Below are 22189 nucleotides of genomic sequence, written 5' to 3' on the forward strand. Positions count from 1 at the left end.
GCACTGTACTAAGTGCTTAGGAAGTCCAAGTCGGCAACATGTAGAGACGGTCCCTACCCAACAGTGGGCTTACGGTCTAGAAGGGGGAGACAGGCAACAAAACCAAACGTGGACACGTGTCAAGTCAGAACAAACAGAATTAAAGCTAGATGCACGTCATTAACAAAATAGACAGTAAGTATGTACAAGTGAAATAGAGTAATAAATCTGCACAAACATATATACAAGTGCTGTGCGGAGGGGAAGGAAGTAGGGTGGGGAGGTGGGGGAGAGGAAGGAGGGGGCTCAATCTGGGAAGGCCTCCTGGAGGAGGTGAGCTCTCAGTAGGGCCTTGAAGGAAGAGAGCTAGCTTGGCGGATGGGCAGAGGGAGGGCATTGCGGGCCGGGGGAGGACGGCAGGACAGGCGAGAACGAGGCCCGGTGAGGAGATTAGCGGCGGAGGAGCGGAGGGTGCGGGCTGGGCTGGAGAAGGACAGAAGGGAGGTGAGGTAGGAGGGGGCGAGGGCATGGACAGCCTTGAAGCCAAAATGCCCAGAGCGTTTCTGCACAAAGATGATCCGGGCAGCAGCGTGAAGTATAGACTGAAGTGGGGAGAGACAGGAGGATGGGAGATCAGAGAGGAGGCTGATGCAGTAATCCTTATCTTCCCTCCCATGATGGAGATGTCTTGAAGGCAGGAGGAGATATGAGCCTGGAGGGAGGGAGAGGGAGCAGGGGCAGAGATGGAGATCTGGGTGTCGTCAGCGAAGAGGTGATAGTTGAAGCCGTGGGAGCGAATGAGGTCACCCAGGGAGTGTGTGTGGATAGAGAACAGAAGGGGAGGATCAAGAACTGACCTACAGTAAGGGGATGGAAGGGGGAGGAGGAGCCCGCAAAGGAGACTGAGAGTGAACGGCCGGAGAGAAAAGAGTCGAGAACCAGGAGTGGATAGTGCGTGGAGGAGAAGGGGGTGGTCCACAGTGTCTACAGCAGCCTGGAAAACGGGCAGTCCTCACACTTCCAGCGTCCAGGACTGGGCGGGCCGCGGGCGGGGACGGAGAGCGGAGGGCAGCAGAGCAGAAGGCCGGCTGGCTCTGAGGCCGGGCCCGCCCTCCGCCTCACTTGGCTGTACCTTTGGGCGGCTCGTTTGCCGGCCCCCGCCGGGCGGGCTCACGGTGAGAAACGAACCTTTCAGCAGTTGGTGAGTCTCCGGAGAGGTCTCTGTGAGAGGCTGAGCAGCGCGGGAATTTCCTGGCCAGCGGAGGACAGGCTGAGGGCGGCCTGCTGGGGTGGTTACCTTGAAACATAGTAAGCGCTCAATAAAGACGATTGAATGAATGACTAAAACCAGAATCTTTTCACTAGGGGCCAGGATCATCATCATCATCATCATCATCATCATCAATCGCATTTATTGAGCGCTTACTATGTGCAGAGCACTGTACTAAGCGCTTGGGAAGTACAAATTGGCAACATACAGAGACAGTCCCTACCCAACAGTGGGCTCACAGTCTTAAAGGGGGAGACAGAGAACAAGACCAACGTACTAACGTACTAACAAAATAAAATAAATAGAATAGATATGTTCTATAGGATATCCCTGGTGAGCACGCCCAAGCCAGGATGGGCGCTTTTCTTCCCACGTCTTCTTCCCACTCTCACAGCACTTCTGTACATATCTGTAACAGTGACTTACACGCATGTCTGTGTCCCCCTCTAGACGGTAAGCGTGAGCAGTGGGCATGTCCCGTATACTACACTCTTGCAAGCGCTTAGTACAGTGCTCTGTATACAGTAAGTGCTCAGTAAATACAACTGACTGGTGTCTCCGTGTCCCAAGCGGGATCCTCAAAGGAACCATTAGACTCTGGGATAGAACCGTGGACTCCAAGACGGACAGACACATGCACAGAAAGAAATCTCTGCTCCTGGGTGCCAAACTCAGGAAAAAACCGTAGAAGCAGTGTTGCCTAATGGCTAGAACACCGGCCTGGGAGTCCAAAAGACTAATCCTGGCTCTGCCCCTTGTCTGCTGTGTGGCCTTGGGCAAGTCACGTCGCTTCTCTGGGCCTCAGTTCCCTCCTCGGGAAAATGGGGAATGAGACTGTGAACCCCACATGGGGTTGGGACTGTGTCCAACCTAATTTCCTTGTGTCCATGCCAGTGCTCAGTACAGTGCCTGGCACATAGTAAGCACTTAACAAATACCACAATTATCATCATCAAAACAACTATTAAATCCTGGCCTCCGTCTCTGTAAAAGGATGTCCAAAGATTCAGTCACTCAGTCCATGCCAGTGCTTAGTACAGTGCCGGGCACATAGTAAGTGCTTAACAAATACCACAGTTATCATCATCATCATCATCATAACAACTATTAAATCCTGGCCTCCGTCTCTGTAAAAGGATGTCCAAAGATTCAGTCACTCAGTCCATGCCAGTGCTTAGTACAGTGCCTGGCACATAGTAAGCACTTAACAAATACCACAATCATCATCATCATCATAACTATTAAATCCTGGCCTCCGTCTCTGTAAAAGGATGTCCAAAGATTCAGTCACTCAGTCCATGCCAGTGCTTAGTACAGTGCCTGGCACATAGTAAGCGCTTAACAAATACCACAATTATCATCATCATCATAACAACTATTAAATCCTGGCCTCCGCCTCTGTAAAAAGATGTCCAAAGATTCAGTCACTCAGTCCATGCCAGTGCTTAGTACAGTGCCTGGCACATAGTAAGCGCTTAACAAATACCACAACTATCATCATCATCATCATCATAACAACTATTAGATCCTGGCCTCCGTCTCTGTAAAAGGATGTCCAAAGATTCAGTCACTCAGTCCATGCCAGTGCTTAGTACAGTGCCTGGCACATAGTAAGCGCTTAACAAATACCACAATTATCATCATCACCATCATAACAACTATTAAATCCTGGCCTCCGTCTCTGTAAAAGGATATCCAAAGATTCAGTCACTCAGTCCATGCCAGTGCTTAGTTCATGCTTAGTACAGTGCCTGGCACATAGTAAGCGCTTAACAAATACCACAATTATCATCATCATCATCACAACTACTATTAAATCCTGGCCTCCGTCTCTGTAAGAGGATGTCCAAAGATTCAATCACTCAGTCCATGCCAGTGCTTAGTACAGTGCCTGGCACATAGTAAGCGCTTAACAAATACCACAATTATCATCATCATCATCATAACAACTATTAAATCCTGGCCTCCGTCTCTGTAAAAGGATGTCCAAAGATTCAGTCACTCAGTCCATGCCAGTGCTTAGTACAGTGCCTGGCACATAGTAAGTGCTTAACAAATACCACAATCATCATCATAATAACAACTATTAAATCCTGGCCTCCGTCTCTGTAAAAGGACGTCCAAAGATTCAGTCACTCAGTCTATGCCAGTGCTTAGTACAGTGCCTGGCACATAGTAAGCGCTTAACAAATACCACAATCATCATCATCATCACAACTATTAAATCCTGGCCTCCGTCTCTGTAAGAGGATGTCCAAAGATTCAGTCACTTAGTCCATGCCAGTACTTAGTACAGTGCCTGGCACACAGTAAGCACTTAACAAATACCACAGTTATCATCATCATCACAACAACTATTAAATCCTGGCCTCTGTCTCTGTAAAAGGATGTCCAAAGATTCAGTCACTTAGTCCATGCCAGTGCTTAGTACAGTGCCTGGCACATAGTAAGCGCTTAACAAATACCACAATTATCATCATCATCATAACAACTATTAAATCCTGGCCTCCGCCTCTGTAAAAGGATGTCCAAAGATTCAGTCACTCAGTCCATGCCAGTGCTTAGTACAGTGCCTGGCACATAGTAAGCGCTTAACAAATACCACAATTATCATCATCACCATCATAACAACTATTAAATCCTGGCCTCCGTCTCTGTAAAAGGATGTCCAAAGATTCAGCCACTCAGTCCATGCCAGTGCTTAGTACAGTGCCTGGCACATAGTAAGCGCTTAACAAATACCACAATTGTCATCATCATCGCAACTATTAAATCCTGGCCTCCGTCTCTGTAAAAGGATGTCCAAAGATTCAGTCACTCAGTCCATGCCAGTGCTTAGTACAGTGCCTGGCATATAGTAAGCGCTTAACAAATACCACAATCGTCATCATAATAACAACTATTAAATCCTGGCCTCCGTCTCTGTAAAAGGATGTCCAAAGATTCAGTCACTCAGTCCATGCCAGTGCTTAGTACAGTGCCTGGCACATAGTAAGCGCTTAACAAATACCACAATCATCATCATCATCATCATAACAACTATTAAATCCTGGCCTCCGTCTCTGTAAAAGGATGTCCAAAGATTCAGTCACTCAGTCCATGCCAGTGCTTAGTACAGTGCCTGGCACATAGTAAGCGCTTAACAAATACCACAATCATCATCATCATAACAACTATTAAATCCTGGCCTCCGTCTCTGTAAAAGGATGTCCAAAGATTCAGTCACTCAGTCCATGCCAGTGCTTAGTACAGTGCCTGGCACATAGTAAGCGCTTAACAAATACCACAATTATCATCATCATCATCATCATCATAACAACTATTAAATCCTGGCCCCCGTCTCTGTAAAAGGATGTCCAAAGATTCAGCCACTCAGTCCATGCCAGTGCTTAGTACAGTGCCTGGCACATAGTAAGCACTTAACAAATACCACAATTATCATCATCATCATAACTATTAAATCCTGGCCTCCGTCCCTGTAAAAGGATGTCCAAGATTCAGTCAGTCAGTCGTATTTACTGAGCGCTTACTGAGTGCAGAGCACTTGGGAGAGTCAACAATAAAACAATAAACAGACACATCCCCTGCCCAAAACGAGCTTACAGTCTAGAGAGGGAGAAGGTACATAGAGAACCTCACTTGTATCCACCCTTATGGTAAAGGATCCACCCCCCGAGCCAACACCCCTACTTTTTTCCCTCCCCTAGTTGAGACTGAAGCATCTGCCCATGAGAGAGAGAAACAGGTGGGAAGAGCCCAGTTTTGGGAGACCAAAGACCTGGGTTCGAGGCCCCACTCCATCACTTGACTGCCTTGGGACCCCGAGCAAGGGACACTGCAAAAGAGGGATGAAATGCCTCTTTTCCCTGTTAAGCTGTGAGTCCCAGATGTCCAATCTGATGGTATGCTATCTACCTCAGCGCTCAGCACAGTGCTCGGTACATAAGGGCTCAACACCACAATTGTAATGATCACCTAAATCGATCATTTGCCGATGTGGTGGCCTGAAAGAGTCAATGCATCGCCAAAAGGTGAGCAAGTTAACCAATCGTTGGCATTTGCTGAGGGCTTACTGTGTGCAGAGCGATGGACTAAGCACTGGGAAGAAGGGATAGACAGGATCTCTGCCCACAAGGAGGCTACAGTCCTTTTAAGGGGAGACACACATTAAAACAGTTTACAGATAGGGGAAATAGAGTCTAGGAATATTTATAGAACAGTCGCATGAAGCCAAATGCATGGTCAACAAAAAGGAGGGGCAGATACTGGAATTAAAGAGTTCAGTCGGGGAAGAAAGAAGGCTTAAGAGTAAGAGGGGTGTGCGGGTTGGGTCACAGTAGAAGGACAGAGCTGATTGAGCGCCATAAAGCCAACAGCTAAGAGCTTCTGTTTGATGGGGAGGTGGATGGGCAACCGCTGAAGGGTGTTTTTTTATGAGTGGAGAGATATGGACTGAACAATTTTCCAGAAAAATGATATTTTTTCCAGAAAAAGGCAGCAGAGTGAAGTATGGACTGGAGGCGGGGAGGTCAGCGAGGAGCCTGATGCAGTCATCAAGGCGAGAAACAAGTTCTTGGATCAGCAATTTGGGCGGAGAGGAAGGGGGAGAGTCTAGAGATGCTGTGAAGGGAGACCCGATAGGAGGGGGCGACAGATTGCAGGTGTGGGTTGAATGAGAGATGAATCGAAAATGCTAAGGTTATGGGCTTAGGAGACATGGGGGGTGATGATAGGGCTGTCTACAGGGATAGGAAAGTCAAGGAGAAGACACGGTTTTAACGGGGAGACGAGGAGTTCTGTTTTGGACGGGTTTAGTTTGAGGCATCAGGCGGTACAACCAAGTAGAGGTGCCCGGAAGGCAGGAGGAAATGCAAGAATTCAGAGGAGAGAAGTCAGGGCCGGAGAGGTAGATTTAGGGAATGCCCACATCGGAATGGTAGTTGAAGTCGGGGGTCTGGGGTAGGTGGAAAATAGAAGAGGACCTTGAACTGAGCACTTCCACAATTAGAAGTGGAAGGCAGAAGAGAGAAGAACCATGAGAGGATGGTGTCAGGGATGGCACGGGTAGATGATGTTTTCGGGAAAAGGGGGCGGTTCACAGCGTCACAGGCAACAGAGAAGTCGAGGAGGCTTAGGGTGGAGTAGAGGCTGTCGGACGTGGCAAGAGGGAGGTCACTGGTGATCTCAGAGAGGGCCGTTTCTGTGGGGTGTAAGGGACAGAAGCCAGATTGGAGACGGTCGAGGAGAGAAAGTAGAGGCAGGCGGTGAAGACGGCTCAATCGAGGAGTTTGGAGAGGAATGAATGGTAGGAAGTTGGGGCAATCACTGGAGGGTGTCAGGTTTTTTTAGAAGAGGGGATACTTGAGCATGCATAGGGTTCGTCGACTGGATCGTCTCCACAAGCTCATCAGCCCTTACGGCACCACTCACTGCAAACTGCAGAGAAGCCGCGTGGCCTAGTGGATAGAGCCCGGGCCTGGGTTCTAATCCCAACTCCACCTCTTGTCTGCTGGGTGACCCTGGACAAGTCACTTCACTTCTCTGGGCCTCAGTCACCTCATCTGTAACATGGGGATTAAGACTGCAAACGCTATACGGGACATGGACTGTGTCCAACTTGATTAGCTTAGCTTAACTTAGTGCTGTGCCTGGCACATCATCAGTGCTTAACCAATACCATGAAAGCAATAATCAAAGTATAGGCCCCTTTACCAGAGGAAAATGGAGGCCCGCCTGGTCAGGTCCTGATTATCTGTTATTCTGCCATTTAGATAACGTGGAAGCGGAAAACGGATCTGATGTCTACCCGTGAGCAAGGGTTTTAAGATGGACGGGGGTGTCTGGAACGGCGTTAGCTGTCAGTTACCCAAGTTAATGGAGAGGATGAGTGGAGTAGGGCATATGAAACAAGCCTGCCTGGGTCACAGGGAGGGAAGCGAGAGGCCCTCGGAAAAAACCCGCAACTGCCGACGGATTCCTGCAGCGGGGGAAGAGGGCGGAGAGATGGAGATGGCCAGCCCAGGACTCGGGAGAACTTTAAGAAGTTCGGTCAGGGAGAGACCCAAGAAGGCAGTGGAAAGAGCCCGGGCTTTGGAGTCAGAGGTCATGGGTTCAAATCCTGACTTTGCTTCTTTGTGCCTCAGTCACCTCATCTGGAAAATGGGGATCAAGACTGTGAGCCCCCCGTGGGACAACCTGATCACCTTATAACCTCCCCAGCGCTTGGAACAGTGCTTTGCACATAGTAAGCGCTTAATAAATGCCATAAAAAATTTTTTTGAAAAAAAGGCAGAGAGGTATCCATCTGCAGAAGCAGAGTTGCCCATCTAGCCCGTTAACTACTCGATCGATCCCTCTAGATCATAAGCTCGCTGTGGACAGGGAATACCAACTCTATTCTGGTGTACTCTCCCAAGCACTCAGTACAGTGTAGGGGGAGAGCCTCTACCATTTCTGTAGTATAGCGGTTATCCCATTTGCCTAATAACACGCTAGGTACCTGGTTTGAAACCGGGTGGAACCACTGAAACTTTTCCCTCCAGATTGTAAGATCATTGTGGGTAGGGAATGTGTCCGTTTATTGTTGCACTGTATTCTCCCAAGCACTTATTTGTAAGCACTCAATAAATACGACTGAATGAACCAAAGAGCCTGGGGGCTCGGGTCTAAAATAAGTTTCCTCACTTATGGAGGGGGGGGTGTCACCTCTTCCCAGAAGTTTCTCGGATTCCTGTTCCCAAAGAGGTGTGCTCGGGATGGAGGTTGGGAGGGAGGGCTGAGGGAGACCAGTGGTCTGCCCAGCCCTGTGTTCCATCCGCCTTGGACACTGGCACCGGGTTCCTTGGAGGGATAGTGCGACGGCTGGCCCCCCGGACACCAGCCCAAAACCCCCAACTTTTCCCCTAGACATCCCCTAACTCTCTCTCCAGTAACCCACTCTGGACTTTTGCTTTGGCATCTGCTGATATTTTTTGGCTACACAATTTCCCGTATCAAAGAATGCAATAAACAAAATACCTGCTGGTGGCGAAGAAGGGTATCCTTTCGTCCACGGGTTTCTCCTTGCTCCGGGGTGTGAGACGCAGCCAAGTTCCAATGCCGTGTTCGCCCTGCTCAAACCATCCCTGGTTTGGTAGATTTCAGGCCCGTCAACTCTGAGCCTGCGATCTGGGCCCAGCAGGCTCTCCAATCAATCAATCAATTGTATTCATCGAGCTCTTACCGTGTGCGGCTTGAAATGTCTTAGACTGGGGGCTGCTGAAGTACAGTTTCTTCTTTTTCCATTATTCAGTTACTTGAATATCTCCTCGCGCGAAGACTTGAGAACTTAAAAGAAAAAAAACAAAAAGGTATTCTTATTATCCCATCAGAAAAGCAGCCTGCGAGTCAGAGGATCTAACCTCTGATCCTGACTGCCCTATTGCCTGTGTGACCTTGGATAAATCACTTCATTTCTCTGGGCCTCAGTTTCCTCATCAGTAAATTGGGGAAACACCACGAGCCCCATCTGGGTCCAACCCGATTATCTCGTCTCTGCCCCAGTGCGTAGAACATAGCAAGCACTTAAACACCACTATTAGGACAATAATGCTGCACTGGCGGCAATTATATGAAAATGAAATATGACACAGTCCCCACCCTACAAGGGGCTCCCAGTAAATTGGAGAGAAGAGACTCAGGGGACCAATAATCAATCGATTATTGGTATTTTCTGAGCACAGGGTACGGAGCAGTGTACTGAGCACTTGGGAGAGTACAATACAAGCGAGTTGGTAGGCATGTTCTTTGCAAACCCGGACCTTTCAGTCTAGAGGGGACAGACATTTAGAGAAATGACAGCTATGGAAGAGTGAAGATCATGTGCTTAAAGGGGACAGATCCAAGTGTTTCAGGCGCTATGGAAGGCAGAGGGCACATGGAAAATGAGGACTTAGTTCGGGGAAGGCCTCGTGGAGGAGATGTGATTTTAGTAATGCTCCGAAGGCCGGGAGAGGGATCGTCTGTTGTATGAGACGATGGAGGGATCTCAAGGTCAGAAGGGCGACAGCAAAATAGACGAGATGGAGATACAGGGAATCGGCATTAGAAGAGCAAAGCGTGCAGCCTCGGTTGTAGTAAGAGATCAGAGAGTTGGGGTAAGAGGGGTAAGCGGAACGGGTGCTTTAAAGCCGACGGTAAGCGGAGGTAGATGGGCAGCCACTGGAGGTTCTTGAGGAGGGGAGAAACACGGACTGACCGTTTCTGAAGAAAAATGACCTGGGTAGCAGAGTGAAGTATGGACTGGGGTGGGGAGAGACAGAAAGCGGGGAGGTCAGCAAGGAGGCTGATCCAGTAATCAAGGCGGGATAGGATAAGCGCTTGGATCAGCGAGGTAGCAGTTTGGATGGGGAGGAAAGGATGGATTTTGAGAGAGACTGCGAAGAGAATCCTCCAAATCAAAAATAGAAACGGGTCAAAATTCAGGTATGTCAGCGATCAAATAGGGGTGTTAAATCTTGGTGAACAAGCAGAGGGGAGTCAGTCAGCCAGTCATATTTACTGAACGCTTATTGTGTGCAGACCACCGTACTATGCACTTGGGAGAGTACACTATAACAATGTAACCGATATTCCCTGCCCCCAACGACTTTACAGTCCAGAGGACAAGCTTATAGTCTAGGGGGAAGAGGCGGCAGCCTCCGGGACATTCTTGCTCTAAGGAAAATTGGTCCTTGGGACTCGTATGGCAGGGGGCAGGATGAGGGCAAGGGTTGGGCCTCCTCTCAATCGTGGAGCCCCCTTGACATTTAGCCAAAAAGACCGGGACTGCCCAGAAGCGAAGGACGGAGCTTCTCCCCTTAGGTCGTCTGTCTGTGGCCAGCGGGTGCCCGTGACTCAGGTATGAGTGGGGGCACCCCCAGCCTGGGCTCCTCGGGGCCATGGCGGTGGCAGGAGCAGGATTCGCTTACCGGGAGAGGTTGCCGGGTGTCTTCATTTTTCCATTTGCAGTCAGCTAGACAGACTGGGCTGGCTCAAACAAAATCCTAGGGCAGCTCATGCATTTTTTTAAATGGTATCCGTTAGGCGCTTATTATGCGTCAGGCACCGTACCGAGCGCTGGAGTAGTACTTCGCTCCCCTTATGCCAACCTGGTTGCTGTACCTCAATCTCGTCTATCTCGCCGTTGACCTCTCGCCTACGTCCCGCCTCTGGCCTGGAACCGTCTCCCCCTTCCTATCTGACAGACCACCATTCTCCGCTTTTTGAAAGCCTCATCGAAGGCACACCTCCTCCAAGAGGCCTTCCCCGGCTAAGCCCGCATCTCCTCTTTCCCCACTCCCTTTGTGTGGCGCCCTGACTTGTCCCCTTTACTCGCCACCCCTGCCCCCAGCCCCACAGCACTTACGTACGTATCCGTAATGTATTTATTTCTATTAATGTCTGCCTCCCCCTCTCGACTGTAAGCTCATTGTGGGCAGAGAATGTCTGTTATATTGTTTTTTGTACTCTCCCAAGGGCTTAGTACGGTGCCCCAGAGTTGACAGACGTGTTCCCTGCCCACAATGAGCTTATAGTCTACAGCCTCCTCCTCTTCCTCCATCATGACCCCCTGGCAGGTGGGCTGGATCTCCCTGGAAATCCAGGGAAAGGGGCTTTCAATTGGAGCCCGGGAGGAGGACGGGTGCGGGGTGCGAGGGAGGAGCGGAGTCCGGGCCTCCACACCGTCCACCGTGGGGGGTGGCCAGCTGGGCTGTCCCTGGAAACCACAGCCGACCTTCCCCGTCCTCCGGCCGATGAGCCTCTGGGCCACTCTGAGGTTGGGCCGCAGCCACCCGGCCGGTCCCCGGTGAGGCAGCGGAAAGGTCAGGAGGAGAAAACCCAACATCGCCGCCCGGGCGCCGTGAGCCAGGCGGCCCAGAATAACCCCGGCCCGGCCAGAGAGATTTACCCACAGGCTTCACACCTGACGCTCGCAGCTGTCTCCTGGATCCCATCTGCGGGAACAGCTGAGGGCTCGCAACAGTCGCCAGATTGTGCGACACGGACAACTGGTGACTAAATTAGGAGCGGGCCAGGGCCTCGCCATCCAGTTGGAGAAAATGGCCCTGTTGGCTCCTCTCGGGGGCTTGGGGCCTGAGGCAGTGGCGAGGCACCCACCGCTTGGAGGTCCGTGGACCGGCCGGCCCCAACTAAGGAAGGGTGACGGGCAGACTTCTGTTCCAAAAAAGGCCCCCGCTGACGGCAGGGTGACCTCCCACAGTCTCCCCACTGGCCGAGTTATCGCGAAGCTCCCTGCCTGCTGCCGACCTGAGGAGGAGCAGCGTGGCTGAGTGGACACAGTATGGCCCTGGGACTCAGAAGGACCTGGTTCTCATCCCAGCTCTGCCCCACATCCTCTGGGTGACCTTGGGTATGTCACTTCACTTCTCGGGGCCTCAGCTACCTCATCTGGAAAGTGGGGATTAAGAGTGTGAGCCCCACGTGAGACAGGGACCGTGTCCAACCTGATTTGCTTGTATCCACCCCAACGCTTAGAACAATGCCTGGCACATAGTAAGCACTTAAGTACTGTAATTATTAATTATTATTCTTATTATTATTATCCAGGAAAGGCAGGGCCAGGTGCCCCAGTCAAGCTCTTTCTCTGCACCAAATGCATCTCCAACAAAATGGCAGCAGGCCACCCACCCAGCCCTGCACGCCCCCATATCATTTACCCTGCCTCTCGGGGGGGCAAATGGCATGGTCCCTTGAGGTCCGGCCCACGTCATCCCCCGGGCTGGAATGCCCTCCCTCTGCCCATCTGCCAAGCTAGCTCTCTTCCTCCCTTCAAGGCATCCTGAGAGCTCACCTCCTCCAGGAGGCCTTCCCAGACTGAGCCCCTTCCTTCCTCTCCCCCTCGTCCCTCTCTCCATCCCCCCCATCTTACCTCCTTTCCTTCCCCACAGCAACTGTATATATGTATATATGTTTGTACATATTTATTACTCTATTTATTTTACTTGTACGTATCTATTCTATTTATTTTATTTTGTTAGTATGTTTGGTTTTGTTCTCTGTCTCCCCCTTCTAGACTGTGAGCCCGCTGTTGGGTAGGGACCGTCTCTATATGTTGCCGACTTGTACTTCCCAAGCGCTTAGTACAGTGCTCTGCACAAAGTAAGCACCCAATAAATACGATTGATTGATTGACCTCCCAAACCAACAAGTTGCCCCCCACGTCCATCGTCCAGGGGCCTCCTTCCCCATCGGCCTCAGCCCTCCCCGCGGAGGGACAGCAGCGATGGGGGCGGTCACTGGGGCCGAGACCGTGGGAATTCTGAGCCGCCACCCCCAACGGCTTTTACTCTATCGTCTGTTTCTCCCTGTCCTCACCTTTTAAGTGCATTTTTGCCTTTTGGGGGCTTTATTTTCTCCTGTGTGTCTGTCATCGGCCCCATTTCCCCTCTTGTTCTTAGATCTCATGCCCCTGGAGATCCAAGGACACGGTCTAATGCTCCCCCATGTGCTCTGCCCCAACCCACAGACCAGTGCTCTGCACCCAGTAAACACGTAGGAAATACTATTTCACTATCCGGTCCCTTTTCAAGAAGGTGAAATCTGGAGCCCTGGACGGGGTGGGGGGCGGAGGGGAGAAATCACCCAATTGTCCAATTGAGCAATGGCTCAAGCCCCGTTTTCCGGCATCAGCGGCTTCACCTCATGGACAGAAGACTTGTTTCTTGTTTTGTTTTTATGGTATTCGTTAAGCACTTCTTACGTGCCAGGCACTGTCCTAGGCGCTGAGGTGGATACAAGGTTAGGCACAGTCTATGGCCCACATGGGGCTCACAGTCTTAATTAATAATAATAATAATGGCATTTATTAAGCGCTTACTACGTGCAAAGCACTGTTCTAAGCGCTGGGGAGGTTACAAGGTGATCAGGTTGTCCCACGGGGGGCTCACAGTCTTAATCCCCATTTTTACAGATGAGGGAACTGAGGCCCAGAGAAGTTAAGCGACTTGCCCAAAGCCACACAGCCGACAGTTGGCGGAGCCGGGACTTGAACCCCTTACCTCTGACTCCAAAGCCCGTGCTCCTTCCGCTGAGCCACGCCGCTTCCCATTTTACAGAGGGAATTGAGGCCCAGCGAAGTTAAGTGACTTACCCAAGGTCACCCAGCTGACAAGTGGTGGAGCCGGGATTAGAACCAGGTCCTCTGGACTCCCAGGCTTGCGCTCCCTCCACTAGGCCACGCTGCTTCTCACGTTAGCGCCTGTCCCAGAAAAGTCCGGCCTCCTCCGTGGGTTAGCGAGATGAGAGGGAGCTAATGTGGGAGATGGCTTCTGGCGGATAGCTGCTCGCCTGCTCCAGGGTGGGCTGGACCACCTCCGACGGGCGGACAAAGAGAGAGCCAGCCTCTCGTTCCACACCGGGCCCCTGGGGTCCCCTGCTCGGGGGGCAGTGCCAGGGGCCCAGGGTCAGGTGGTGGGAAAGCTGAACTGCTGGCTTCACCCCCTGGATCCCAGGGCGCACCCTCGGTGCCCACTGGGATCTCCGGAGATGGTTGGGGTGGGAGGCTCAGGCGGCCTCCAGCTCCCACTCGCACCCCGGGAGCGGAGCCACGGGGGGCTCGCCCTTGGGATCTGCCACCGTCGATACCCTCTGCGGTAGCCAAATGCCAGAAATGAGGATGGGGACTCCTTCTCCCTCTCCCTGCCCTCCACACCATAGGGACGGAGTTGGGGGGTGCAGGGGTTGACCGTTTGGCCCCTGCCTACGGAGGCTCCCTGTGCCAAGTGAGCCCAAACTTACCTCTTAGTCACCCGGATGAGGGTTGGTGTGGTTCCCCCGCGACGTAGACACGGTCTTGGGAGTGCTCCACCTTGGACCTTAATAAAATCATAATGATAATGGTACTTCCTAAGTGCTTATTATGTGTCAAACATAGCGCCGGTGTCGATACAAACTAATCGAGTTGGACAAAGTCTATGTCCCACAGTCTTTGGGGTCATTGAGGCACAGAGAAGTAGAGTGACTTGCCCAGTGCTCACACAGCAGACAAGTGGTGGCGCCGGACTTAGAACGCGGGTCCTTCCGACTCCCAAGCCCAAGCGCCATCCACTAGGCCACAGCTGCTTCTTCAGTCAGGACCGGGTCGGCCCGGGGTCGTGGGGGGCGTGGAGTATCTCCTGACACGGAGAACAGGAAGGAGAGAGATTGACTGTGCGCTCAGTACAGTGCTCTGCACACAGTAAGCGCTCAATAAATACGATCGATTGATTGATTGACTGTGGCGCTCTCTTCCCCGGAGAGCGCCACAAAATGTTGGCCTGCCCGTGGTGGCTCAGGGGGAGCACTCCGGTCAGAGCCGGGGGGATGGCCCGGATGACCCCATGAGGACCCCCTCCCCTCTCCCAGGGCCTGGGTCCGGCTGTTTGTTGGACACAGGTTGGGCCATTCATTCATTCACTCACTCAATCGTATTTATTGAGCGCTTACTGTGTGCAGAGCACTGTACTAAGCGCTTGGGAAGGACAAGATGGCAACAGGGGGGAGGCTTCCGCTGTGACCACCAGGTGGCGGCTCCGGGCCAGTAGCCTGTGTGGCCAGCTCCCTCGGAGGGCCGCGCTCCGCCGCCGGACCCGCAAAATGACCAAACAAGCTCAGGTGCCGGACACACGGGGCCGCGCCGTCCCGTGGGCCCTTAGGAAGGTTAAAGTTCAAAGCTTAAAACCACAGCTTGATTCTGACTCTCCAGGGAGCCACCCTGGGGAGCACTCAGGGATGGGGAGATGGGCAGAGCAGGGTGAGCAGGCCAGCAGGGTGGGGATGGGTGGGCAGGCAGGCGGGGAAGGGCAAATGGGAGGGGGGAAAGAGGGCAGGGCCAGGCGGAGCGGGCGGGCTGCCTCTCCGGCTCCCAGGGGGCCTCGGAGGGTCCGGGGGTCCGCGCCTCCAGACAGGGTTGTCCCGTTTGTAAACAGTCTTTTAGACTGTGAGCCCAATGTTGGGTAGGGACTGTCTCTATACGTTGCCAATTTGTACTTCCCAAGCGCTTGGTACAGTGCTCTGCACATAGTAAGCGCTCAATAAATATGATTGATTGATTAAACACCACCCGCCTCCCTGCCAGTCCTGCACCGACACGTTCCCCCGTCTCCTCCCGGAGATGGAGCAAGCCGTGGCCCTCCTTGTGTCACCGACGGAGAAATGGCGCAACGCTAAAGGTCAGCAGTTTGGCAGGGGGCACATCTCCAGCTTTTCCCACCCCCTCCTCCCCAGCCCTGGGCTCCGGGGCCTCGCGCTGGTTCTGCAGGTAAGGGGGTGTGTGTGTGTATATGTATGTGGGAGTGCGGGGCAGCTGTCAATCACACGGCCTTCCCAGTCAATCGGGATCCACGCCCAAAGAGCCCACTCCACCACCAAAGCACCGGAGAACAATTCTCCATCATTACGTTGGATCGCCCCCAAAATCGGCAGAGCCGACCCTTCCCCTCTGGCTGTTCTGGAAGCGAGCCCGGGCAGTAGAGGCAGATGTGCACAGCTTTTCTCCCAGACCCGGGTTGGGGGCGGGACGGGTTGCCCTTTCAAATCCCTGTAAGATCAATAAATACGCTCAAATCAATACCTACAATCGATAAAATACACTCCATACGATGGATTGCGAGGGCTAGAGGCTCCATACTTAAGGCTTAGGGTCTTGTGAGGCCACTAGGCAGGTGCCCTGCAAATTCTATATAAAAAAAGCATCCTGTGGCCAAATGCCTGGGACTAAAGGCCCTGCAGAACGGGGGTGGGAGGTGGAAGGGCGAGCCACTTCACTTCTCTGTGCCTCAGTTTCCTCATCTGCTAAATGAGGATGATATACCTGTTCTCCCTCCCCCTTAGGCTGTGCCTAATTTGACTGTCTTGTACCCCAGCACTTAGCACGGTGCACGTCACAGAGGAAGCGCTGAACAAATCCCGCCATCATTATGAACACTTTAGACTTGACGGATGAAGGGAAGCAGAGCAGCTGAGGTAAAGTCCACACCCGGCCCCTCCTTGGGGGTGGAAAAGGGGGCGAGGGGCGGATGGGAGGGCTTTGTGTCCCATCTCACCCCTCCCACCCCCTTTTCTCTCCCCCAACCTTTCCCCTTCTCCATTCTCCCGTCATTCCCACGTCTCTTGCCTCCTTTCCCTTCCCTCCCTTCCCTCTTCCCTGTAGGCAGAAAAGGCTCTGTTGCTACGAATCAGCCACAATGATATCACCACACTGTGCCGTCTATCATCACATCACACGCCAAGAGACGGGATGGGCTCTTGGATCACACCACGGCTCCAAGGTGCCGTACCGTTCGGCTCGTCTGCACGAGCGGAACCCCTGGTCCTCTCTGGAAACGTCTGACCGGGTGACCGAGACCGTCCTGACTGGCCCCGGCCGCCTCTCCGATCCCGTTGGCGGTGTGTTCCCTAAAGGGAGTGCTCCTGGCATCAACGAGGCTTCTCGGGAGCCCTCGGTCCAATCCGGAATCGGACTGAGATGGCCCCTTCGGCCCTCTGGGGCTCCTCGGGAGGAAGAACAGCTCGGCCAGTCAGGGAGCAACCCGGAACGGTGACGCGGACACGTTTGGACCAGGCCTCCCGGCCGTCAGTGCGGCCGGCCATCAGAGCACAGATACATGATTCCGAGAGAATCGGGGTTGGAGGGCAGGGGGGTAACTGCCTCCCACCTCCACCACCTTGCAGAGAAGTTCTCTCCCTCTGGAGTCCTGGTGGCCGTGGGGACCTTCTAGTCAGAGAAGCCCCCGGCAGCAGGGAAGGTCACCAGATCCATCCCTCTGCCCCCAGGCTGCACCTCCCCAACTCAAGCGTATCCCACACGGTTGGGAAGTTCTTCCAGTGCTCTTACCCGAGTCCCTCCTGCTGCAGGTGGAGCCACCCCTAAGCGTCGGTCCTGGGGGCCAAGTCTTCTCCTGGCCGGCCTCAGCCTCCCGTCCCAGAGACTAGCAGCCCTCCTGGTCAGTCCTTTCTTTCCTCTAACCCAAGTCCCTCATGCTGCAGTCCTCGTTATGTGCAGGTAATGGATCTAACTTGGTTGTACTGTGTTCTCCCAAGCGCTTAGTACGGTGCTCTGCACAATATAAGGGCTCAATAAATACCACTGATTGATTTCCTGGCCACTGGACTGAGAGAGGAGAGCCAGTCAGTCACCCCGGCTAGAGAGCTCTCCGTGGGCTGGCAAGGGGTGCCAATCACCCAGCTCCCGGACCCTGCTGAAGGGTCAGAGGCAGACGGGCTCAAAAATGTCTCTGCCCTGCAGGGACCGGCCTGTTCCCCGCCTGGGCAACCCCCTTTCTCCCACTCCCCCGCTGCCGCCTGCTGATTTCTGAGCGGGGAGGGCGGCCTTGCGGCTGTGACTTCCAACCGGGGGCGGATGCCCGGGCGTCCGTGCAGAGCACGCTGGGTCCAACGCTTTCTCCGGCAGCCCCCTGGCCGAGCCGACCCCCGAGAGAAGCCCCGAGGTGGTGAGGGGGGGTGTGGGCGGGCACTCTGCTTGGGGGCCCCTTCCCCTCCGGCTCTTCCCGTGAAGCCCCGCCACTGAACCCCGGAAGACCACGGGGCTCCAGCCTCATGCTCCCCTGTAGCCAGCAGGAAGGGGGAGAGAGCCCGGGACGCGGGAATGCTTCCCCTTGTCCGACCCAATTCTCTTGTCTCGACCTGAGTGACTGGCACAGTACCACAACTACAGCAGGCAGCGATGCCGGGGGTTGAAGGGCCGGGCGGAAGGGCAAGAGAGCAGGGTCCAGGTCCTGTACTATTCTAAGCGCTGGGGTAGCTCAGTGAATGTCAGTCCATCAGTGGTATTTATTAATAATAATAAGCGCTTACTATGTGCAAAGCACCGTTCTAAGCGCTGGGGAGGTTACAAGGTGATCAGGTTGTCCCACGGGGAGGCTCACAGTCAATCCCCATTTTACAGATGAGGAGGCACAGGGAAGTTAAGTGAGCTGCCCCAAATCACACAGCTGACAGTTGGTGGAGCCGGCATTTGAACCCATGACCTCTGACTCCAAAACCCGGGCTCTTTCCATTGAGCCATGCTGCTTCTCTTTATTGAGCGCCTACTGTGTGCAGGGCACTGGACTAAGCGCTTGGGAGACTACCGCACAACACAGCTGGAAGACACGTTCCCTGCCCACAACGAGCTGGCAGTCTAGAGGGGGAGGCAGACATTATTAGAAATCAGTTGTGGATGTGGACATTATATTAATGTCTGTCTCCCTACATGGGGCTGCCTACGTTCTCCCACTTCAGACTGTCGGCCCCGTGAGGACGGGGGGCACGGGCGTCTCCTCCTTCCTCCGTCCCCCCGCCCCCGCCGCTGCTGTCGTGTTGCTGTCATGCCTCGGTCTCCCCACGTGGCAGAAACCCCTCCCCTGCCCGGTCCCAGGGTGAAAGCGGAGGAGTTGGCCGGTCCGGGACGGCCTCACCCCTAGCTCCGTGGGATGGGGGGCTCGGCCCTGTCCTCCGGCGACTTCCCGGTTTCCAAGGCCCTCTTAAATCCCAGCCACCACCCGGGCTGTTGTTTACGCGGGGTCATGCCCGGCCAGCCACATACCCTCAGGACTTCATACAGGAAATCGTTAAAATTCCTCGTCTTCTCCCCACGCACAGGCGGGCCCGGCCCGTGCCTCCTGCCGTCCCCCACCTCTGCCGCCCGGCCACCCAAAGATGAGGACGGAGCCGGCTCCCCTGGCCCCACCACGGGCCTCGGCTGCTGGCCGAGGGGTACCACCGATTGAGGCGGGAGGATCCCCACAAGGAGGGGGTCCCATCCACGTCGGGGGAGCGGCCGGCCGGCCCCCCAAAACGGAGCCTGCCGTTGACCGGCCGATCCCCGCACGTCTCCGGCCTGGCTCTGGCTTGACTCCCATCCCTCACGTTCACGCTCTCCCAACTGGAAAATGAGTCACCCAACGCCCCCTCCCCACACCGCGGGTCCACCTGCCTTCCTCCTCCTCCTCCTCCAGCCGCTCCTTCACCCGCAACCCAGAAACCGGCCAACTCGGCCCCTTCCCCCACTCGGGGTCGCTGAGACTCGAAGCAACAAATATCCTGATATTTTGCAACATCTGTTGCTTGTACCCTGTAGCTGGGCCGGCTCCAGTGGGCCTCACAGGGAAGGGAAGAGCTAGGAAATACCCGTCGTAAACTTTTTATGTGGCTTGTCAGCCCCGAGGAGGAGAAGCTCATGCTAAGTCCCCACATTCTTCTCATTTCTGCTGTTCTAATGAGCACCAGATGATCCCCAGTCGCGACTCTACTCGGGCCCCCTCCGCCGCCCGCTCGGAGCGCCGAGCCCCCTCCGCGCCACGACTCCAAGATCGCTTCCGCCCCGTGACCCCCGCTGCCTCCTCATCTGACATCTTGCAACCAGAGACCGGCTTTCCGTCGGCGGGAGACCCAGAGGAGAGGAAGGGGGCCCGGGTCAGGGCGGTGCCGCCTCAGCCCCGTCTCCCGGGTCACCGGGGCTCGGGGCCGGGCCCCCCAAGAAGCAGGGACGGACCCCGCGGGAAGGCCAGCCGGGAGCGGGGCCTAGTGCTCTCTCACAACTCCAGCCTGGGGTGTCCCCAGAGACGACCCCCCACCCCCCGTCCTCGCCCCCCTAGGTCCCCTGGCACTCAGGGGGTGAAGATTGGACTGGGAAGGAGCGAACCTTTAAGGCAGGGATGTGAACAGAAAAAGCTCATCTCTCTCCAGCCCCTCAGAGGCTTCTGACATGGCACCAGGGAATGGGAGGTGGGGAGGGAGTGCCCGCCAGCCAGCTGGCCACATCCACTCCCCAGAAGAGAGGCTTCCCTCAATTTTCTTTTTACGGTATTTGTTATGCTCTTACTGTGCGCCAAACGCTCTTCTATGCGCTGGGACAGGTACAAGTTCATTAAGGCGGACGCAGTCCCCACCCGGCACGGGGCTCACGGTCTGAGCAGGATCTCCTTTGTTCCAGTTCAGAAGCCGCCGGGCTTCTGATCGGTGGACCCCACCTTCCGAAAGCCTAATTCGTTTTGGTTTCGGGGCCCCGAGCCCTCCGTAGTCAGTCAATCGTATTTATTGAGCGCTTACTGTGTGCAGAGTATCATCATCATCATCAATCGTATTTATTGAGCGCTTACTGTGTGCAGAGTATTGTACTAAGCGCTTGGGAGAATACAACAATAGGAGATGCCCCTGCTCCACCTCCCCCTATGGTTCTGAGGACCCAAAGTGCTGAGCCTAATGTGCCTCATTTGGAAGAGGCCCCAGGCCAGCCAATCCGCCCTCAATCAATCAATCAATTGCATTTATTGAGCGCTTACTGTGTGCAGAGCACTGTACTAAGCGCTTGGGAAGTACAAGTTGGCAACATAGACAGTCCCTACCCAACAGTGGGCTCACAGTCTAATGCAGGTCTGTCTCAGAGGGGTCAGCTGATCAATCCGCACAGGGTGGGCGGGAATTTGGGATGGGCTCAGGGGGTGGCCGGGGAGGGACACCCAGTGTCCGGCCCACCGTATCCTCGTGGAGTTCTCGGGGGTCTCACAGAGATGGGTCACGCTCGGGGAGCCCCCAAGATGCAGGGACACCCTTCCCCCACACCGCCCCCGTCCCTAAAGGCGAGCAGGGCCCGGAGAAACTCCGCTTCCTCCCTTATCCAGAGAGAGTAAAGGTTGATGCCAGGTGAGTGGCAGAGCAGGCCAACTCACTAACTTCCTTTCCCCGGGGCCTCCGGGGGGAGAGCGGGCCGCTAAAATAATGCGTGCGGGAGCCGGGACACGTCTCCAACCCATCTGCCAGGCTGGGCGTGAAATGTTGAGCCGGCTCGGGCCCGGGGCCCCGACTGGATCGGGCCGCGCGGCGAGACCCCGAGCGCCCTATACGTTTAGGAGGCTGTAAAAGGGCACGGCTCTGCCAACTGATTCATTTCTCTGTTACTGGAAAAACGACTTTGCGGCAGTAACACGCTGTACTTTAAAGGTCAGCGAGAACAGGCGTCTGATAAATTAGACCTGACAACCCCACAGTGAGTCAATGATAACCAAACAGGCAACCTTAAAACAAGTAAACAGAGGCGGGGGTGGGGTGGGGGGAGAGTTAGCTGGAACATACAGCCATCGTCAAAGTCCAGGCTGGTGAGGCTGGGCCCCAGAGGGAGGGAAGGGAGGAGAGAGGGGAGCAGAGCATGGTTGAGGATGGAAGGTTTTAGGGAGAAAGGTGACGGGAACCTAAGCTCCGTTTGCTCAGGGGTTCCCGGGCATAATCCTGACACGTGACCAGGTCCAGACCTCGGGGGGCTGGCTTCCTATACTTGGCTTTGCACCCCCTTTTCCAAAAACATCCACCATACATCCAAAACATGTATGTTTTTTCCGAAAACATCCATCCACCCGCTTCCCCCCTGCTTTCTTGCCCCACTGCCACCCAGCTTCCCAGCCTTCACTGGGAAGCCTGCCCTGAGAGGAACATTGATAATAATTATACAGCAAATGAACAGCTGGGTGGGGGGGGGGGGAGGCTCTGCTGCAGGGAACAGAACCGCCCACCCACCCCCACCACCCCCCTCCAGCCCCGACCTGGCAGGGTGGGATACAGCAGCCCCCGGTGCCGGGGCTGGTGCCGAGCGGGGACAATACAGCCCTGTGGAAGCCCTGTGGGCGGCTGAGGGGAGGCTGAGGGAGGACGAGAAGGGGCGAGATGATTCAGACGGGAGGATGGAGAGCTTCAAGAGGTCTGGGCAAGTATCCGCTGTCCAAAGCCGGTCATAGAGACAATCTGAGGCGCAGGTGTGACAGGGGAGTGCAGAGGGGACCTCCCTCAACTCTGCAGGGCAGAGTTCCGTCCTCTCACAAAGGCAGGCTGTCCGGGGGGCTTGAGGACTGCTGTCCACAGAAGTCGACTTAGCATTTCGAGCATGGGAGCGTGCTGGGACAGGGGTAGTTTTGAAGGGTGAAGCTGCCC

At 54.4% G+C, this 22189-nt stretch overlaps 1 long non-coding RNA gene across 1 annotated transcript in view; it reads right to left on the reverse strand.

Annotated features, from left to right (window-relative positions):
• Positions 1-928: 928 nt before the first annotated feature.
• The window catches only part of LOC119929652, a 152594-nt gene continuing 131333 nt past the window's right edge, over positions 929-22189 (reverse strand). The window contains exons 6-9 of the long non-coding RNA XR_005451573.1: positions 14027-14103; positions 8472-8575; positions 8267-8373; positions 929-1276 (exon numbers count right to left, since the gene is read on the reverse strand). This is a non-coding gene — a long non-coding RNA (uncharacterized LOC119929652). The remainder of the gene's footprint in view (positions 1277-8266; positions 8374-8471; positions 8576-14026; positions 14104-22189) is intronic.

This window comes from Tachyglossus aculeatus, chromosome 6 (assembly GCF_015852505.1).
Source record: "Tachyglossus aculeatus isolate mTacAcu1 chromosome 6, mTacAcu1.pri, whole genome shotgun sequence".
Classification (NCBI taxonomy): domain Eukaryota; kingdom Metazoa; phylum Chordata; class Mammalia; order Monotremata; family Tachyglossidae; genus Tachyglossus; species Tachyglossus aculeatus.